The sequence below is a fragment of the Suncus etruscus genome, chromosome 6, assembly GCF_024139225.1.
Source record: "Suncus etruscus isolate mSunEtr1 chromosome 6, mSunEtr1.pri.cur, whole genome shotgun sequence".
NCBI classification, from domain to species: domain Eukaryota; kingdom Metazoa; phylum Chordata; class Mammalia; order Eulipotyphla; family Soricidae; genus Suncus; species Suncus etruscus.
Window position 1 is genome coordinate 101,037,069 of NC_064853.1, and position 19,730 is coordinate 101,056,798.

Consider the following 19,730-nt stretch of genomic DNA (forward strand, 5'->3'; position numbering starts at 1 on the left):
TTGGGGGGGTGGGGAGCCACACCCAGTGATCTCAGGGATTACTCCTGGCTATGCACTCAGAAATCGCTCCTGGCTTGGGGGACCATATGGGACATGAGGGATTGAACAGAGGTCTGTCCTGGGTCAGCCACGTGCAAGGCAAGTGCCCTACTGCTGTGCTACTGCTTCGGCCCCTAGCCTGTCATTCTTTTTTTTTTTGGTTTTTGGGTCACACCCGGCAGTGCTCAGGAGTTACTTCTGGCTCTACACTCAGAAATTGCTCCTGGCAGGCATGGGAAACCATATGGGATGCCGGGATTCGAACCACCGACCTTCTGAATGAAAGGCAAACGCCTTACCTCCATGCTATCTCTCCGGCCCCTAGCCTGTCATTCTTATCTCCAAATGCACCAGCAATATAATATGGCACTGTTCCGTTTTGCATAGGCATACTAAAAAAAGGGGGAAATCTTATGTAAAAAGACAAGCTCTTACCTACAAGGGATAAGAACCTATACATTTTATAATACAGGGTGCCTCCTACTCTAAACATTTGTCATGGGGACTCAACTTAGACTCCATCCAGTCCCCGAGCCCCAAATACCAACCGTAGAACCGACACAATTCTCTGCAACAGCATCAAGAATCAAACACCCTCCGGGGAGTCCCTAATACTGTTCTGGCTTCAACTTGAGACAAGTTGATATGAAAGCCTGATGAGAAGGAAACACCAACAACTTGATCTAAGAGCAGGTTGTTGTACCTCATCACCTAATGGCAAGATGAAATTAGAAGACTTCCTTGGGTCTGTGTAACAACCAAGGTAAGTAATTACAGAAGAATGACTACAACAACTGTGATGAAGCAGAACTTCTGGAACCATAAAGAAAGACTATCCTACACTCCCCCTCCAAGGATCTACACAAAAACCAAGATCACTAATTACAGAAGAATGACTACAACAGGGGCCGGGCGGTGGTGCTGGAGGTAAGGTGCCTGCCTTACCTGCGCTAGCCTAGGAGACGGACCGCGGTTCGATCCCCCGGCGTCCCATATGGTCCCCCAAGCCAGGAGCGACTTCTGAGCGCATAGCCAGGAGTAACCCCTGAGCGTTACCGGGTGTGGCCCAAAAACCAAAAAAAAAAAAAAAAAAAAAAAAAAAGAATGACTACAACAACCGTGATGAAGCAGAACTTCTGGATCCATAAAGAAAGACTCTATTCTAGACATCATCATGTGACCTGTGCAAATACCAAGATCTCTAATTACAGAGGACTGATTTTGATAGTTACACTAAGCAGAATGTTTCCTGGCACCATAAAGGCCTTGAGGTTTGACAATGAGCATATCCAGAGCCTGTAGTTATTCCCATGACAGTATGCTTCAAGGGTAGAGAAATCCTATATTTCCTAGGCCAAGGGAATTCCCTTTCTAATTTCCCCAACACTTACTGTGCCTATGCAAAACAACAACAACAAGCCCCCCCCCAAAAAAAAACCTCGCCACACCAGCCCTGCTTCCTTTTTTCTTTTATTTTTTTCCCTCTTGGTGGTGTTTTTTGTTGCTTTCTTTTTTAAGTTGCTGTTGTATTTTATATATTATGTCGTTGCTTGTTTTAGTTTGGTTTTTTCTTCTTTTAAATCTATATTTATAGCTCTAGATGGGCTCCACCCAACTTACTTTTTTTCCCAACAGAACCACAGAACTTGAATCATCTTGTTCTGCCTCAAAAATTGAGGGGAGGGACCAGAGTGATAATGCAGCGGTAGGGTGTTTGCTTTTCATGCAGCTGCTCCAGGACGGACTTCGGTTCAATTCCTGACATCCCATATGAGCCCCCCCCCCACCCCCCCGCCCAAGCCAGGAGCAATTTCTGAGCGGGTAGCCAGGAGTAACCCCTGAGCATCACCGGGTGTGGCCCCAAAATGAAACAAAACAAAAATCATTAAAAAAAATTGAGGGAAAAAAAAGTGGATGATACTAGGAGCAAACAACTGCATGAACATTGAATGGAAATAAAAAATGATCAAACCGAAACAACAAACCCAAAGTTAACAAAAATAGAATCAAGATAACACAATCTACAACAAGCAATACAAAGGGGACCTGTTACACTAGCAGTTCGGGGGCAAGAGGGGTGGTATGTGATGCTGGGAATGGGGGTGGAGGGAGGACAACACTGGTGGTGGGAATGGTCCTAATTCACTGTCACCATATACTTTAAATATAACTGTGAAAGACTTGTAATCCACATTGGTCACAATAAAAATTATTAAAAAGACTTTATTCATTAATATATACTGAGCAACCAGAATATAAAAGGACATTAAGAAAAGTAAGCAGGGCTGGAGTGATAATACAGTGGGTAAGTTGCTTGCTTGCCTTATATGCAGTCAACCCAGGTTTGATCCCTGACATCCCATATGGTTCCCCGAGCCCACTAGGAGTGATTCGTGAGTGCAAAGTCAGGAGTAAGCCTAGAGTACTACCAGGTGTGGCCCCAAAACAAAAAGAAAAAAAGGGGAGCAAAGTTTTCTGTGTTATGGAAACTTTAGGGATAAAAGAAAATAAAACAAAAGAGAACAAATTAAGTCATTCAACAGGTACTTGAAGTCTCTGGGAGAATATGATGAAGATCTTCTAGAACAGTTCCTTTTAAAACAAAATTATAGTTTATTGCCTGTATTTTTGAATGGTGGAAAAGATGTTTCTTAAAAATAAATACGTAACACTGTACTTCTACACACACACATAGAGAATGTACCAAATTTACTTAATAATTCAATTCTCTATGGAGTGGCTTGAGGCTATATGGTAACATGCAGAAGAGAAGCATGTAGCAATCAAATGATATAACTGATGTTGGCTGTGGCAGCATTTTGAATATTCCAAAGGTGGAAAAGAGGTAAGATGTATGGAAGCTCATGAGATTTTAGTGGTCCAGACAGAAGATGAATAATGTCTGAATCTGAAATTCTTTATGGATGAAGAAGAATTTCCAAAAGGGAAACAAAGACCATAACCTAACACACACTAAAAATAAAGCAATGTTAAATTCCTCACATCTGTAGAACAGATACAATGTCAAAGAAAAGATTCGGATAATTTAAAACAGTGGGCCAACAGCCAGGGAAAAACCAAGTGCTGTTCTAGTTGCAAGTACAACCACAACTTTCCAAGGGAGCTCCCAAAATTATCCTCCAGTAGAAAGTGTACTGAGCCTTTCCTGGGAGATAATAGGAAACCTAGGATTTCAGAATCCTTTCTAGGTTTTCATTTCTTCAAGCATTTGAATGGACTCTGAGTTACAATTGTGCTTACCAGAGTTCCTTGGAAAGCTGTTAATAAAAGGCAATTACCACTAAGAATAGCTCTACTCTTATCTGTTTTATATATTGAACTGCAAACAATTTTCATTTGAGAAGAGAATTAACAATATTTAAAATATTCCCCAAAATTACAAGATTAAAAATAATCTACTTTTCATGTTATTTGTGAATCACAAGGTTAAAGTGTAAAATAATTTGTTCATTCTTCCTAGGTGGTATTCAGAAGGCTTAGGAGCCCCTTTCAGTGAATCTCTGCCTACTGAGCTGATGATGGTTTAATAAATGCAAGGACCTGAGTCACAAAAGAGCACTCAATTTAAGGCTGTACCCAATTATGTTCAGAGGATGGGGATTATGTAATACTGGGGATACAACTGGAGTCAACTATGTAATGAATGAATACTTTAATCCCAGCCACCAAGATGTAAAATTTTAATGATGAGATCTGAAGGTCACTACATTAAATTTAGCATCATTAATGGCAAAACAATCAGATATTTACACCTCTTGATGTCATGCAATATAAAAATCACATATAGTATTTTTGCCCCAAATATTTAGTTTTAATTTATCCTTTAGAATTAATGTACATAACAGGAAAAGGAAGCAATACGGTTTATAATACACAAAAGTTTATTGATACAATGAGGAAACAAATTCATGATATGGGTTATTCCATAAGCCAACTAGCCAACTCTCCAATAAATCAGTATAATACTCTAATGATATGTGTGTAGAGATGGGCAGAGGGAAAAAGGTAAAAGAAACAACAAATTAAAAGATTCTGAAGTATGAGCATAGCTTGACTGTTTTAGGGAGACTGGGAACATCAGTAACTAGACTGACTTGGTGAGAGGAGAAGTTACTGAAAGACTTTTGAGCAGAGAAATGATCTGACCTATCTTTACTTTTAAACAAGCACACTCTAGTTGCTATAATGAGAACATACCACAGAAGACAAGAGTAGAAACAGGGAAACAAAAAAGGTGGCAAAATTTGCCTGGAATATTCAAGGTAAAAGATGATGTTATGCATTGCAGGGAAATGGGGAGATGTAGTTAGATTCTGAATATATTTTGAAATAAAAGCAAATGAAACAAATGTGTGGGCTTTATGGAAAAGAAGAAAGACAAGGATAAATCTAAGAGTGATTTTAAAGACTTAATAGCTTCCTTGGTGGTGATTGTTCGAAAGAATAGAGGTTTTGCTGGTTGCAACTTGAACATAGCTTTCTAAATTTATTTGGCCTATAGTTTTTTTGCAGAAAAAAATTACTTGTTTTTTCCTCCCCAATCAAGGAAATTTACTGCTATATCTTATTCCATTTTTTTTTTTTTTTACCGAGGCACTAATACCACTGTTTTATTTTCAGTGTTATACCATGCTACCATCATAGTGCCTAGATCCCTCCTAAGTCCCTTCCCCTATTAATATCCTCAATTCACAGTCCTACAGACAATATGTCATAATCCCTTTCCATTGGAAATAGTTTAACTCCAATTTAATTTCTCCAATTTAACCACCAGTCCAGTATTACACAGCCATCATTGTGGCTGTGTGGTCTAAAAGCTATGGAGCTAGAAGAATTTGGCATGCCCTGATTGAATTTGTATAATTCATTTAGTCAATGTGATATGTTGCACTGATATAAAAATGTTAAATCAACATTGAATCCTGAAAGAAATCCCACTTGATCATTGTATATGATCTTTTTTTTTTTAAATAATTTTTATTGTGGGGCCGGAGAGATAGCATGGAAGTAAGGCATTTGCCTTGCATGCAGAAGGTCACTGTTTTGAATCCCAGCATCCCATATGGTCCCCCGAGCCTGCCAGGAGCGATTTCTGAGCATAGGGCCAGGAGTAACCCCTTAGCGCTGATGGGTGTGACTCAAAAACCAAAAAAAAATTTTTTTTTATTGTGACCAAAAAGTGAATAACAAACTTTCACAGTAATATTTTATATATGATCCTTTAACACATGGTTGAATTCAGTTTGCCTTTTTTTCTTTTCTTTTCTTTTTTTTGGTTTTTGGGCCACACCCGGTAATGCTCAGGGGTTACTCCTGGCTATGTGCTCAGAAGTTGCTCCTGGCTTGGGGGACCATATGGGACACCGGGGGATCGAACCGCGGTCCGCTCAAGGCTAGCGCAGGCAAGGCAGGCACCTTACCTTTAGTGCCACCGCCCGGCCCCTTTTCTTTTCTTTTCTTTTTCTTTTTTCTTTTTTGGCCACAACCAGTAGTGCTCAGGGGTTACTCCTGGCTCTACACTCATGAATCACTCTTGATTGACTCAAAGGACCAAATAGAATGCTGCATACTGAACTGACAAGCACCCTACCTGCTGTACTACTGTTCTGGCCCCAGTTTGCTAATATTTTGCTGACAGCTTTTGTGGTTGTGTTATCTAGGATAGTGCTATAAATTTCCTTGATTTTAATATACCTGACCTGACTGGTTTTGGTCTTATACTGGCTCCATGAAATAATTTTTTTGGTCACACCCAGCAGCGCTCAGAGGTTACTTCTGGCTCTACGCTCAGAAATCACTCCTGGCAGGCTTGAGGGACCATATGGGATGCTGGGATTTGAACCACCATCCTTCTGCATGCAAGGCAAATGCCCACCTCCATGCTATCTCTTTGGCCCCTCTATAAATTAAGTTTTACTCTTTTCCATTTTTGGCAGCATTTTTTTTTGTTTTGCTTTTTAGTTTCTGAGCCACACCTGGTGGCACTCAGGGTTACTTTGACTCTGTGCTCAGAAATCGCTCCTGGCAGGCTTGGGGGACCATATGGGATGCATGGGATCGAACCCAGGTTGGATGCATGCAAGGCAAATGCACTACTTGCTGTATTATTGCTCCAACCCCCTACTCTTGATTGTTTTTTAATTCTTTCTTTTTTTTTTAACCACTATTACCTGCTACTTTACTGAGAGCTCAATGCTTTAATTTTCATCTTCATTCAGTTGTGAGCCATTGTGTTATAGTTATTTTTAGTACAGGTTCTACATCTTTAGCTCCATGAAGTCTGTTGGTTTTTTTTTTTTTCTTTCAGACTTTCTCCTTGACATTCTTTTTTCACTGATCTCATTTTAGTTATCATTGTTATAATTGTTTCTTAAGAGTCTTCTTCAGGTAGCTTGCATAGCTCTTATATTAAAGTTCTTTCCAGACTGTTGTCTGGTCTATTAGTGTCAGTGATAACTCCCAATTCCCCATTGTGTCTGATAGTCCAAGAGAGAGTGGGAAGGGCTAGTGGCCTGTAGTTTGAGCCACGACATATTAGCCTCAATGTGAACTTAGTTGGGACAATTGGGAGATTCAGTGTATGTGCCTTGCTCTTGTCGCACCGAGTTTGAGTAGACATGTACAGTGACTAGGGATTCAAATTCACACATAACCAGGGGCACCTGTGAATCAAGTTCCTGTAAACCTGGCAGCAACCAGGAGCTCAAGTCAGGAAGATCTGGGCAGTGGTTTGGGTAAGCTGTGCTGTGAGAGAAACCAGTCATGCTAGTCATAGGTTCAAAGTTGATTCTAAACCTTTTATCAGGAAAAATAATTCCCTCCTCAAATTAGTTATAAACGGTGATTTTCCCCTACCCACCCCAGCCAATCTAGGTCTTGCACCAAGTTAACAGAAATGATAGTTCAACAGTAAACTGCATTCCTTCTGCTGTCTCTTTTCCCTTCCTCAGTAAAGACTTCGTTCGTGGCAGTTACTGCTCTAGTACTGGAGTACTATGGTAAACAATGCAAACTAGACCTTTGACTTGATAGAGTACACATTCTAATGTGTGGATAAAGTAAATGTGTTAACACCAAAATATTTTTTAGGTATTAATGAGTTATGTACAGGAAAGAAAATGAACAATGAGGAAGAGTAGTGAGATGGAGGAATGGAGGAGATGAAATGGGGTGGGACAGTCTTCACAGTTTGGAGCTCTATTAGACCATAGAGGAGTTTTTAATGTACTTTTATTTTGGGGCCACACCCAGAAGCACTTATGGCTTTATTATTTCTGACTCTGCACCCAGGAACTACTCCTGCTGATACAAAGGGAACATATGAGATGCCAGGGTTTGAACCTGGGTAGTTGTGTGCTAGGTAAGTGCCCTACCCACTGTACTATCACTCCAGCCTGGTTAATTTAGGTTTTATTCAAAACAGAATAGGTTGCTTTGAAACTTTTTTGTTTTGAGATCAGTACCTTGTGATGTTTGGGACTCACTCCTGGCTCTGCATTTAAGTATCACTAAGGGGACCATATTTGTTGTGAGGGATAAAACTCAGGTCAGCCATCTATATGGCAAGTACCTTACTCTGTACATCTCTCCAGCCTAAGGATTGAGACGTTTTATTTTTATCATATGTATTTAATTTTTAAGTATACTTAAATATTTGAGGTTTGTTATTTTTTGATACTATGATTGACAAACTTATCAGCAGCTTTTCATACAGGAACGATTCTAGCACCTCAACCCCACAGATTTTAGGTTTTTTATTTGGCACATGATTTGCAATTTTGTTAACACTAAAGTTTCAGGTAAATAGTGGTCCAGCTCCATTCTCACCACTAGTGTAAGTATGCTTCCACTAAGGCCTCATCCTATATTCCCACCCTGTTCCTTTCATGAACATTTCTTTTTAATATTTGTAGGGAGGGTCACATGTTTACAGTGATATTTAATGCTTATGGTTTTGATCTATCTACTTCACCTCACCTCCACTAACACATCCAAGACCCTACACCAGCGTCTATATGTATACTTTAATTTTTATTGAGGTAATTTCATTTTTTGGGGGGGTGTTTGGGGTTTAGGGTCACACCCGGAAGCGCTTAGGGGTTACTCCTGGCTCTATGCTCAGAAATCAACCCGTACAGGCATGGGGAACCATATGGGATGCCGGGATTCGAACCACCGTCCTTCTGCATGAAAGGCAAACGCCTTACCTCCATGCTATCTCTCCGGTCCCGGTAATTTAATTTTTAATACTTTGTGTTTTAAGCATACAGCTTCAAACCTCTTTAAAATGTTTCCACTGCAGCAAGTTAGTGAGTAGAATGGTTTACTATGCTTATCTTACTCTGTTTGTGCTATTTAGACAATGACATCAGTGTGGTGATGAATTAGTGAAAAATGAAGAGACCAACTAGAAGGCCAAAAATTGAGAGACATGTGACAGAAGTGACAGATCTTACTCAGTGATATAGCCTGCAAATATGGCAGATAGCCATTCTACTTTCATGGATTTCCAAACATCTACCAAGGTGTCTATTAAAAATTCTATTGTATGGGGCCAGCGAGGTGGCGCTAGAGGCAAGGTGTCTGCCTTGCAAGCGCTAGCCAAGGAAGGACCACGGTTCGGTTCGATCCCCCGGTGTCCCATATGGTCCCCCCAAGCCAGGGGCAATTTCTGAGCACTTAGCCAGGAGTAACCCCTGAGCATCAAACGGGTGTGGCCCGAAAAAAAATTTCTATTGTAAGCACTCTGCTATATATGTACTAGGTTTTCAAGATGTCTCCCTATCCAATAAGCTTTTAATAATAACAAACAATTGCTGGACCTTAATTGCTGGAATTAAGGATTTCCTCAGACCTTCCTGTATGTAGACTATGAAATAATTAAGAAATTTTAATTTCTCTGGGTTGTCAATAACTACTGAAATATTTGAGACTTAATGACTATTGAAGTTGCTAAGTCAGGCTTAGGAGATATCCAAACCCAGCCTGGATTTGAACTTTTCAGCTCAGTCTGACAAGTTATGTCCAAGGTCCACAACTTTTTACCTAAAATTGTCTTGTAGACATAGAAGTGTTTCATGGATACTGCTAGAGAACAACTCAGAAATAGATCAGTGCAAAAATAACTAATGGTCTTTAATAATCTTATTTGTGGTAAAACCTTATTTAGACACAATCATCTTTAATTAAACAGAGCAGAAAATGAGACCAAGAAAGATACCAAAGATTTATCCACAAAAGAAACTTCAAAATGCTAAGTATTAGGTTTAGTTGGTAATAGCTATAAAAGTTGTGACAATTGTCAGTTGAAAATAATGTTTCTTTTAAACCTGGAAATACTTCCATGGGACTTGTGTTCCTTTTTTCTATCTCAGCTAAATTTTGGGTATGTTTCACAGCATTTGACAGTATATGCATTAAGAAAAATTATTTAATTTCTATTTTATGTTGTGCACTGCTATATTAGAAATTCCCAAACTTACTTGATCTACTATCCCCCTTTTATAAAAAAAATCACCCAGTACACTCTAGAAATCTACTTGTTTGAAATAAATTAACATAAAGTGTCCCCTCCCCCAGTTGCACTGGAGACTACTAACAGCCCAATGCCCTATCATTTAATTACCATGGCTGAGGGTGGTGGTGGATATTACTCACTTTAGGAAACACTGAGTTAGGGATATGTGGATTAGTTTCCTGCAATGGTTTTCTGATTAATCTTTGCATGTGTTTCCTTGATTACCACCCAAATCCCATCATCCACCTTCCTGAAAAACGTTAACAGTACTATAATTTGTAAATAATATTTTGTGAATAAATGGAAACCACTCCTGTTTCTTTTGTTCAGATTCTCACCGAATCTTTGCATATATGCTTTCTCCAAATCAAATTTATGTTTTACTTTAAAGTTTAATTGCTTCTTGCCCTGACAATTGCAGGAGATTAAAAAACCTGCATTTCCATTCCCCCCTGTTGATTTAATCTCACAGGTCACTTGTTCCAAAAATAAATAAGCTTTGTCCTTGGCCTAATGACATATCTTCTATATATGTTATTTGAATATGATTTCACTTATATACTTTTATTTATGTTTTAGTTTAATTTCTGAACAAGCTAAGCTCATTGTTTTATTCTCAAAAAGTTGGAAACATTTAATATTATTCATTGGTTTTTAAAATTTTATCTTTATATTTTACTCCATTAACTTGTTTGAAAGATACTATTATATATGTCACAATTTCAGGGGTCTCCAATAAATGTAATAACAGGTTTTTTGCTGAAAAGCAAAATTGAGATAGAAATAAAGGCAAAACAAACAACTTGTTCTTTCTGTCCATAATGCTAAAATGACTTTTAGTGTTCTATAGATTTCATCCCTACTTCTTTTTGGCATTTTTTTAATCCTTTCTTTTCCTTATGTCCACTAGCATTTTGAGACTATTTCTTCCCTAGAAGTTGAGAAAAATCTGGAAATATGTAAGGGATTCTGGTACTATTTGAGCTTGTTTAGACTTAATGCATATATGGTATAGGGGAGGTTTTGATGAGGGAGAAGCTTGGGATCAAATCACTGTTTATCCATTTTTGTGTATGTGTAAAATAAATGTTTTTCTTTAACTGTGTTCTTCTCAGTTTTGTCATAAGAGAAATGGAGGCAACACTAACTTAAAAAAATTCTTTAATCAAATCACCGTGAGATACAGTTACAAAGTTGTTCATGATTTGAGTTTCAGTTATACAATGTACTACACTCTTCACCAGTGCAGTTTTCCACCACCAATGTCTTTCTGCCTTCACCCCCTACCTTTTCTCCTGCCTGCTTCTTTTGACATTTTTCTCTCTCTTCCCTTTTTTCCTTTTAGTCACTGTGATTTACAATATTGTTACTGAAGGGGTATGATGCATATCCCTCTATCTCCTCTCAGCACCCAGTTCTTGTTCAAGAGTGATCATGTCCAACTATCATAGTCAGAGTGGTCCCTTCTCTGCTCTAACTGTGCTTCCTTTCTATTTGTGGCAAGCTTCCTACCATGGTCTGATCCTCTTGGCCTTCATGTCTATTGTCTCTGGATATTAATACCATACTATCTTTTTTATATTCCACAATGTGTACAATAATTCTATATCTATCCCTCTCTATGACTCATTTTGCTTAGCATAATATTCTTTATGTCCTTCCATGAATAAGAAAATTTTATGACTTAATTTTTCCTAACAGCTATGTAGTATTCCATTGAACAATACTATCTTTAATGCTTTCATAGTAATTGAATTAGATTTAAAAGTCTGCACAGAATCTATCATCCATAAGTACTTTAAAATGATGGTATGAGGGGCTGGAGTGACAGTACAATGGGCTGGACACTTGCCTTGTATGCAGCCTACCTGGGTTCTCCCATATCAATCTCTGTGCACTGTCTGGAGTAATTCCTGCTTGCATAGCTTAGGAAAACCCCTAAGCATCACTAGGAGTGGCCTCAAAATAAAAAATCAAATAAAATAATGAAATGAGCATCAATCTTCCTTTTGAGAATTCCAGATAAGAAGGATTAATTGAATATCCATATGTTTCTGTCTTTACCCCAACTTCTCTCCACATCTCATATATAAGCATAAGGTAAGAGGAAGTATGTTGGTGATGGCTGCATGAGTTTCTGCAGAAGGTGCCACCTGGCCCTTAGTATGACAGCTCTTACATGAAAAGCTGCAGATGAGTAGATTTACTCTGAATATATCAGTTACAAATTTTAGTGTATATATGTGTGTGCATATATATATATATATGTACATATATATATATGTCATGGGGACCCAACTTAGACCCCAGGGGATTAGACATTAACTGTCCAGCCTTGAACCCTGAATCCCAGACATAGAAAGACACAGTTCTACACAATAGCTCCAGGAACCAAATTCCCTCGGGGCCATCCTTAATACTGCTCTGACACCAACATGTGCCAGGTCTAATATGATATCCTGACAACGAGGAAATAGGAACAACTTGATCTAAGAACAGGTTGTCCTCACCAGCCAACGATAAGACAAAATCAGAAGACTTGCCACTCTTTGATCTGTGCAAAAGCCAAGATCGCTATCTACAGATGACTGGCTGAAACAATCATGACTGGACAGCACGTATCCCAGACCAAGAAAAAAGCCCTAGCCTAGGTTTTGGTCAACGATCTGTACAACAAACAAGATTGCTAATTCCAGAGGTCTCACCGGGACAATCACAACTGAACGGGTTCATCTGGAAACATAACGAAGAGCAAGACCACCAACTACAGAAGATGAATTAAAATGACAATGAAGGAACAGAACTGCTAGAACCACAAAGAAAGACTTCATCATAAGCACCACCCCTTGACCTGTGCAGACACCAAGATCTCTAGATACAGAGGTCTGATTTTATCACCCATGACAAAGCAGAAGTCTTCCATACACCACAAAAGCACCGAGGGGAGAGAAAATGAACATGCAAGGAGTCTATAGTTAATCCCATGACAGTACATCAAGGGTGGAGAAACCCTGTATCTCTTAGGTGAAGGGAATTCCCTCTTTAATGTCCCCAATATTTACTGTGTCTATGCAGGAAAAAAAAAGAGCACAAATAATCTCATATATTTATCTATTTATTTATTTTTGACTTTTGTGTTTTGGTGTAGATATTGAAGTTGATGTCTCCAATTTTATTTTATTTCATTTTATCTATTTCCTTCTTTATGGGCTCTGGCATGTTTTTATTTCAGAACCGAGACTATTATGTGGTGCTTGTCTTTATTGCTGTAGTGCTTACTGGATATTTTATTTGACATTTCTTTTTGTATTGTTGTGGTGTTTCAATTCCTTTTTTCCTTTCCTCTCTCAAACTGAGGTTGAGAGCCTCTAGAAGGACTCCACCCATTTTCGGTTATTTGATTTTTACCCCATTTTATTGCTTTTCTTTTCTTCAAACAGAACCACATAACTTGAACTATCTAATTCCGCCTCTCAAATAGAGGGGGAAATAAAGAAGGGTACCAGGACCAAACAGATGTATGATCACTAAGTAGTAAGCTAGACACAGAGGGGACCACTTGTTCTAGCAGCCTGGGGGGTGAGGGTGGGGAATATGGGATGCAAGATGGAAATGAATATGGAGGGAAGACAAATTTAGTGGTAGGAATTCCCCCTGATTCTATGTTAATATGTACCTGAAATTTTACTGTGAAAGATATGTAAGCCAATATGGTCAAAAGAAAAAAAAGAAAAAAAAAAGAAATTTTAGTATATTTTCTTATAGTTGTTAATATATAGTGATTAAAATTTGTTAGCAAATAAAATCAACATAATTATCTCTTTTAAATAAAATTCCATATGGAATTCTGGAGATTGAACCAGGATCAGCAGTATACAAGGCAAGTTAGCCCTACCAAATGTATTATCTATCCAGTTACTGTTACATTTTTTTCACATAACCATATTACTGCCTATGTGAGGTGACTGATAGTTTTAATTTGCATTTCTCTAAGTGATGGACGAGATTTAACAAAAATTTAGTCACTGTGAAATCATAAAGTTACTTAGGTATTCAGTGTTTCAACATCAATCCCTTCAGCAATGTCCACTTCCCTGCACCAGTACTCTACCATCCCTTTGTCTCCCTCCCAACCAGTATGATTCTACAAGAGATGTTTTTAAATATTTGCACTATGGTTAACAATACTGTTACTGATAGGGTTTCATACAAAAAATTTTAGCACCTTTCAGCACTAACTACTCTGGTTGAACAATTTCCTTTCCCTTTCCTTCCTTTTTCCTTGTCCTATCCCCAGATATCTCAAGGGACGTATTTCCTCCTGAATACCAGATACGTTTTTTTTTTTTTTGATCATTTTTAGATATTCATTAATATATTATGTTTCTTTATGCCCTGCATCTGGAGAGATCATTCTGTGTTGATCTGACTAACTTCACTTAGCATGATGCTTTCTAGGTTCCTCCATGTAGCAATAAACTGTATAACTTTATCTTCTATCATGTATATGTACCCATATTTTCTTTATCTAGTCATCTATTCTCAGACACTGGGGTTCTTTTAGGTTTGGGCTAAAAGAAAGGTTTGTGGATAGTGCTGCAAGGAACATAGGGGTACAAATGTCGTCTCAATTTTGAGGAATATACCAAGAAGTTGAATTGCAGACTTAAATAGAAGCTCAATTTCTAGATGTTTTTAGGAATCTCTATATGTTTTCCAGAAGGTCTGTTCCAGTCGACATTCCCACCAGCAATGAGAGTCCCTTTTTCTCCAATCCTTGCCAGCATTGGTTGTGTGTGTGTGTGTGTGTGTGTGTGTGTGTGTGTGTGGTGTGTGTGAGAGAGAGAGAGTGAGAGAGAGAGAGAAAGAGAGAGATGTCATTGTTATAATTTTCATTTTCCTGATGATCAGAATACAGAGCATTATTTTTATGTGCTTTCTGGACATTTGTATTTCTCCTATAAGTTTCTGTTCATCTATTTTTTGTATGGAGTTGGATGTTCTATCAGTGCCTTATATATCTTTAATATTAATCCTTTATCAGATGAGTGTTGAATAAATAATTTCTCCCATCCTGTGTCCTGACATTGTATCCTATTATTATTTATTTGGGGTGCAGATGCTTAATGTAATGGCCTTCTTGTACACCAATAATGACAATAATGACAAAAAATGGTCATTAAAAAATCCTATTCACATTAGTGCCACATAAACTCAAATACCTTAGTGTCAACCAAAGAAGCGAAGGACTATACAAAGAAAACTACAAAACACTGCTTCAAGGCATAAAAGAGAACACAAGGAAATGGAAACACATACCATGGCAAATAGGATCATGGATTGGGAGGATTAACATTATTAAAATAGCAATATTCCCCAAAGCATTGTACAGATTTAATGCAATCCCTCTAAAGGTACCCATGACATATTTCAAAGAAGTGGATCAAACACTCTTAAAATTCATTTGGAACAATAAATACTCACGAACAGCTAGTGCAACCTTTGGGAAAAGGAATATGGGAGGCATCACTTTCCCCAACTTTAAATTTTGTATTATAAAGCTATAGTCATTAAGACAGCATGGTATTAGAATAAAGACAGATCCCCAGATAACTGGACTAAACTTGAGTATTCAGAGAATGTTTCCCAGATATACAATCAATTTTTGATAAAGGGGCAATATATGCAAAATGGAGCAAGGAAAGCCTCTTCAACAAGTGGTGTTGGCACAACTGGTCAGCCACTTACAAAAACAAAAACAAAAACAAAAACAAACTCAGACCTCCATCTAACACCATAAACAAAGGTCAAATAAAAATGAATTAAAGACCTTGATATCAGACCCAAAACTATAAGGTATATAGAAAAACATGTAGGTAAGGCACTCCATGACATTGAGACTAAAGGCATCTTCAGGAGGAAACATCACTCTCCAAACAAGTGGAAGCAGAGATAAACAGATGGGACTATATTAAGCTGAGAAGCTTCTACACCTCAAAGGAAATAGTGCTTAGGATACAAAACCTACCCACAGAATGGGAGAAACTTTTCACTCAATACCCATCAGATAAGGGGTTAATATCGAAGATATACAAGGTACTGATAGAACTTAACAAGAAAAAACCATCTAATCCCATTAAAAAATGGGGAGAAGAAATGAACAATTTCTCAAAGAAGAAATACAAATGTCCAAAAGGCACATGAAAAAATGCTCCGTATCACTAATCATCAGAGAGATATAAATCAAAACAACGAGATACCATCTCACACCACAGACACTGGCACACATCACAAAGAACAAGAACAATCCGTGCTGGCAGGGATGTGGAGAGAAAGGAACACTCATTTACTGCTGGAGGAAATGTCATCTAGTCCAGCCTTTATGGAAAACAATATGGAGATTCCTCAAAAAACTGGAAATGAAGCTCCCATATGATCCAGCTATACCAATCTAGGGATATATACTAGGAATACAAAAACGCAATAAAGAAATGCCTTCCTCATACCTATATTCACTGTAGCGCTATTTTCAATAGCTAGGGGTCTTCAAACTATGGCCTGCAGGCCACGTATTGTATTTATTCCCATTTTGTTTCTTCACTTCTAAATAAGATATATGCAATGTGCATAGAAATTTGTTCATAATTTTTGTTTTTACTATAAGCTGGCCCTCCAACAGTCTGAAGGACAGTGAACTGGCTCCCTGTTTAAAAGTTTGAGGACCCCAGAGCTAGACTCTGGAAACAAACAAGATTCCCTTCAACAGATGAATGGCCAAAGAAACTGTGGTACATATACACAATGAAATATTATGCAGCCGTCCAGGAGAGATGAAGTCATGAAATTTTCCTATACATGGACGGACATGGAATCTATTATGCTGAGTGAAATAAGTCAGAGAAAGAGAAATAGACACAGAATAGCATTACTCTTCTATGGCTTTCAAGATAAATAAAAGACATTATTGTAATAATGCCCAGAGAAAACAGAGATTAGGGCTGGAAGGACCAGCTCATGATATGAAGCTCACCAAAAGAATGCCAAGTGCAGTTATAGAAATAACTACACCAGTTGTTGGCAACCTGCAGCTCGCGAGCCACATGTGGCCCTTGAAACTTTTAATTTGGCTTTTCTGTGTGCTGGGGGGCTGCTCCAGGAGTCAGGACTCTGCTCCTAGCCTCTGTCAGTGCGCGCCCTGTGTGGCTCTCAAAATAAATTTCAATCGTGGTTTTGGCGAGATTTGGCTCAGTTGGAACAAAAGGTTGCCGACCACTGAACTACACTGACAAATATCATAACAATGTCAATGTGTGAGGGAAGTAGAAAGCCTGTCTCAAATACAGTTGCGGGGAAGAGAAAGATGGGGACACTGGAGATGGGAATGTTGCACTGGTGAAGAGGGGTATTCTTTTTATGAATGAAATTCAACTACAATTATGTTTGTAGTCAAGGTGTTTAAATAAAAATATTAAAAAATCAGGAGAAAAATAAAGCTATGATTAAAAGCCAAAAAGTATTATTCCCATATCTAATTTTATATTATAATTTTTGTTTGGTATGCCAAGAGCACTAATTTGACAGTATCTATTATAATTTTGTTATGTGATTATAATCTAGATGTAATTATATTTTTAATGATCCATAAAATATCAATATACATTTATCTAAATACAAGGATATCCACTACCATTGTATTTATCAGAGGAACATAACTGTGCCTGCCAAGGGGGCAGTTTCAAAGTAACTTGGAAATTGGGAGAGAAAGGTAGAGAAAATGTTACACTGATGATTGGACTGGTGTTGGAACGCCAAATGACAGAAACTACTGTACTATGAACAACTTTGTAGACCAGGGTGTTTAAATAAAGTAATAAAATATATTAGAGATTTCTCCAAATTAAAAAAGAGAGAGAGGAACAAAGAGTTGGAAAGGTAGTACAATGGGTAGGGCACTTGTCTTTCATGAACAATCCAACCTAGGTTTGATCCAGGCACCCCTTACAGTTCCCCTAAGCCCTACCAGGAGTAATTTATAAATGCATAGCCAGGAATCATCCCTGATCACAAATGAGTGTGCAGCACCTCACCAAAAGAGGAACAAATTTGAAACAATTCAGTGGTCATAATGACTATATCCCTACTTAATTTTCTTCACAGTGCAATCTTAAATCGCATTATTTTCTACTTGTTTATCATTTAAAAAATTAGCTCATCTGAGAAAAGGGCACAGAAAGGAAATAAATATTTATATAATATTTATTTGTTCAAAGATGAGTTAAAAATAGTATGTTATCTTTTAAAACCATGAATCGAAACAGACATAGGTCTAATCTTTAATAACATGAACCAGAATAAATCCTTCAGGAAAGACTCCAAGTTTGCAGACAGTCTGAGAAAGATGAACCCAGAAGAAAACCTTTGAACCACAGAGACTGTTAGAGGACGCGATCTGTTTGCCCTTATTTTAGGGTCTAAGTATTTCATTGAAGAACGAACTCCTTCTCTTCTTTTTTTTTTTTTTTTTTTTGGTTTTTGGGCCACACCCGGTGACGCTCAGGGGTTACTCCTGGCTATGCGCTCAGAAGTCGCTCCTGGCTTGGGGGACCATATGGGACGCCGGGGGATCGAACCGCGGTCCGTCTCCTAGGCTAGCGCAGGTAAGGCAGGCACCTTACCTCGAGCGCCACCGCCCGGCCCCACTCCTTCTCTTCTGTATGGGGAAGCCTTAACTGCTCTTAGTATATGGATCCTGCTATTGCTGTTAGCATGTTAGCCCTCGCAAACTAAGGGCACATCATGAAAATAGAATTCCACATTTATGAAGATATTACTGTGTTGAATGATGGCAAAATATTAAACACCTGGGACACACTTGGCACTATGGTTTGATTTAAATTTTAAGTATTCTGGGACTTCATTTCAAGACTATTAAGATCCAAAACATCATTTCAAGACTATTACGATTTAAAACTTAAGTGTGAACTTGCTGTGATTTCTTGCTATTAATAATTAAAAATGTATCAATTTATAGTCACTAACCTCTGCTTTTTGTTTTCAATCTCACACAAGTAGTTTTCAAACTGCTTTTTAAACTGAAGAGATTATTTAAATGAAAGCTTAAAGATGAATGCTCAAATGGGAGCAAGGAATAGCTTTATTGGTCAGTTTTGGTGTATGTGGGTTAGTAGGAACATCTAGACTCCCAAGAGCTCTTAAAAGCAGAAACTGAAAGAGAAAAATTATTGGGGAAAAGAAATTCTCACAAAGACCTGACAAAAATTAAGGAGGTAGTTTTGTATAATTCACAAGAATTCAAAGGTCCTGAAGTAGGAAGTTAGCTGGTTTGTTAAGAGCAAGAACAAAACTATTAGTGAATCCGACAAAGTGAAGATTATAGGAGATGAGGTCAGAGAGTATTAATTATGTAGGGCCTTCTAGGTAAGTTTCTGAGTTGAGAACTTGTTCCTCCCAATACTGTGTTGAGAATAGAATCTAGGAGAGTAAGGACAGAAGCAGACTTTGGAAAGTGTGAAGCTGGTAAAAATCCAGATATAATGAAGGTGTGGTCAAGATGGAAACAGTAGATACTAAGTATTAATTCTACATTAAAGGTGGAGACAGCAGGGTTAGCTGAGGTTTATTGGATAGAAGAATTAAGGGTGATTCTAAAGTTTTTTTATCCTGACTATTGAAGGCAGGGAGATGCTAATTTACTGAAATTGAGAATAGATGGTAGGAAGAGAGTTCTTAAGGAGAAAATAAGCAGTGCCATTTTGGAATGTATATTAGACATCCAAATAAAGATATCTTTGATATTAGAATGGGATTCAGAGGGAAAATATAAATGAAACTAAGATTTGTTGTTCCTGGACATGTAGTTGTGGAGAGTTTAATTACAGTCATGGGATTGGGTGAAATGCCATGAAAATAGAATTGATAAAGAATAAAGGTTTAAAAAATGATTTATTCCAATTTTTAGATCTCAAATGGATAATGAAGAGTTAGTAAAAATAATAACATCCAAGGAAATAGAAGGAAATCCAGAGAATATAACATTCTGAATTGATAAAAGAAAAAAGCATTTCAAAGAAACAATTAACTATGCAAAATCTTGCTGAAATATTAAGTAAAAGACCAAGATGGATTCACTAGA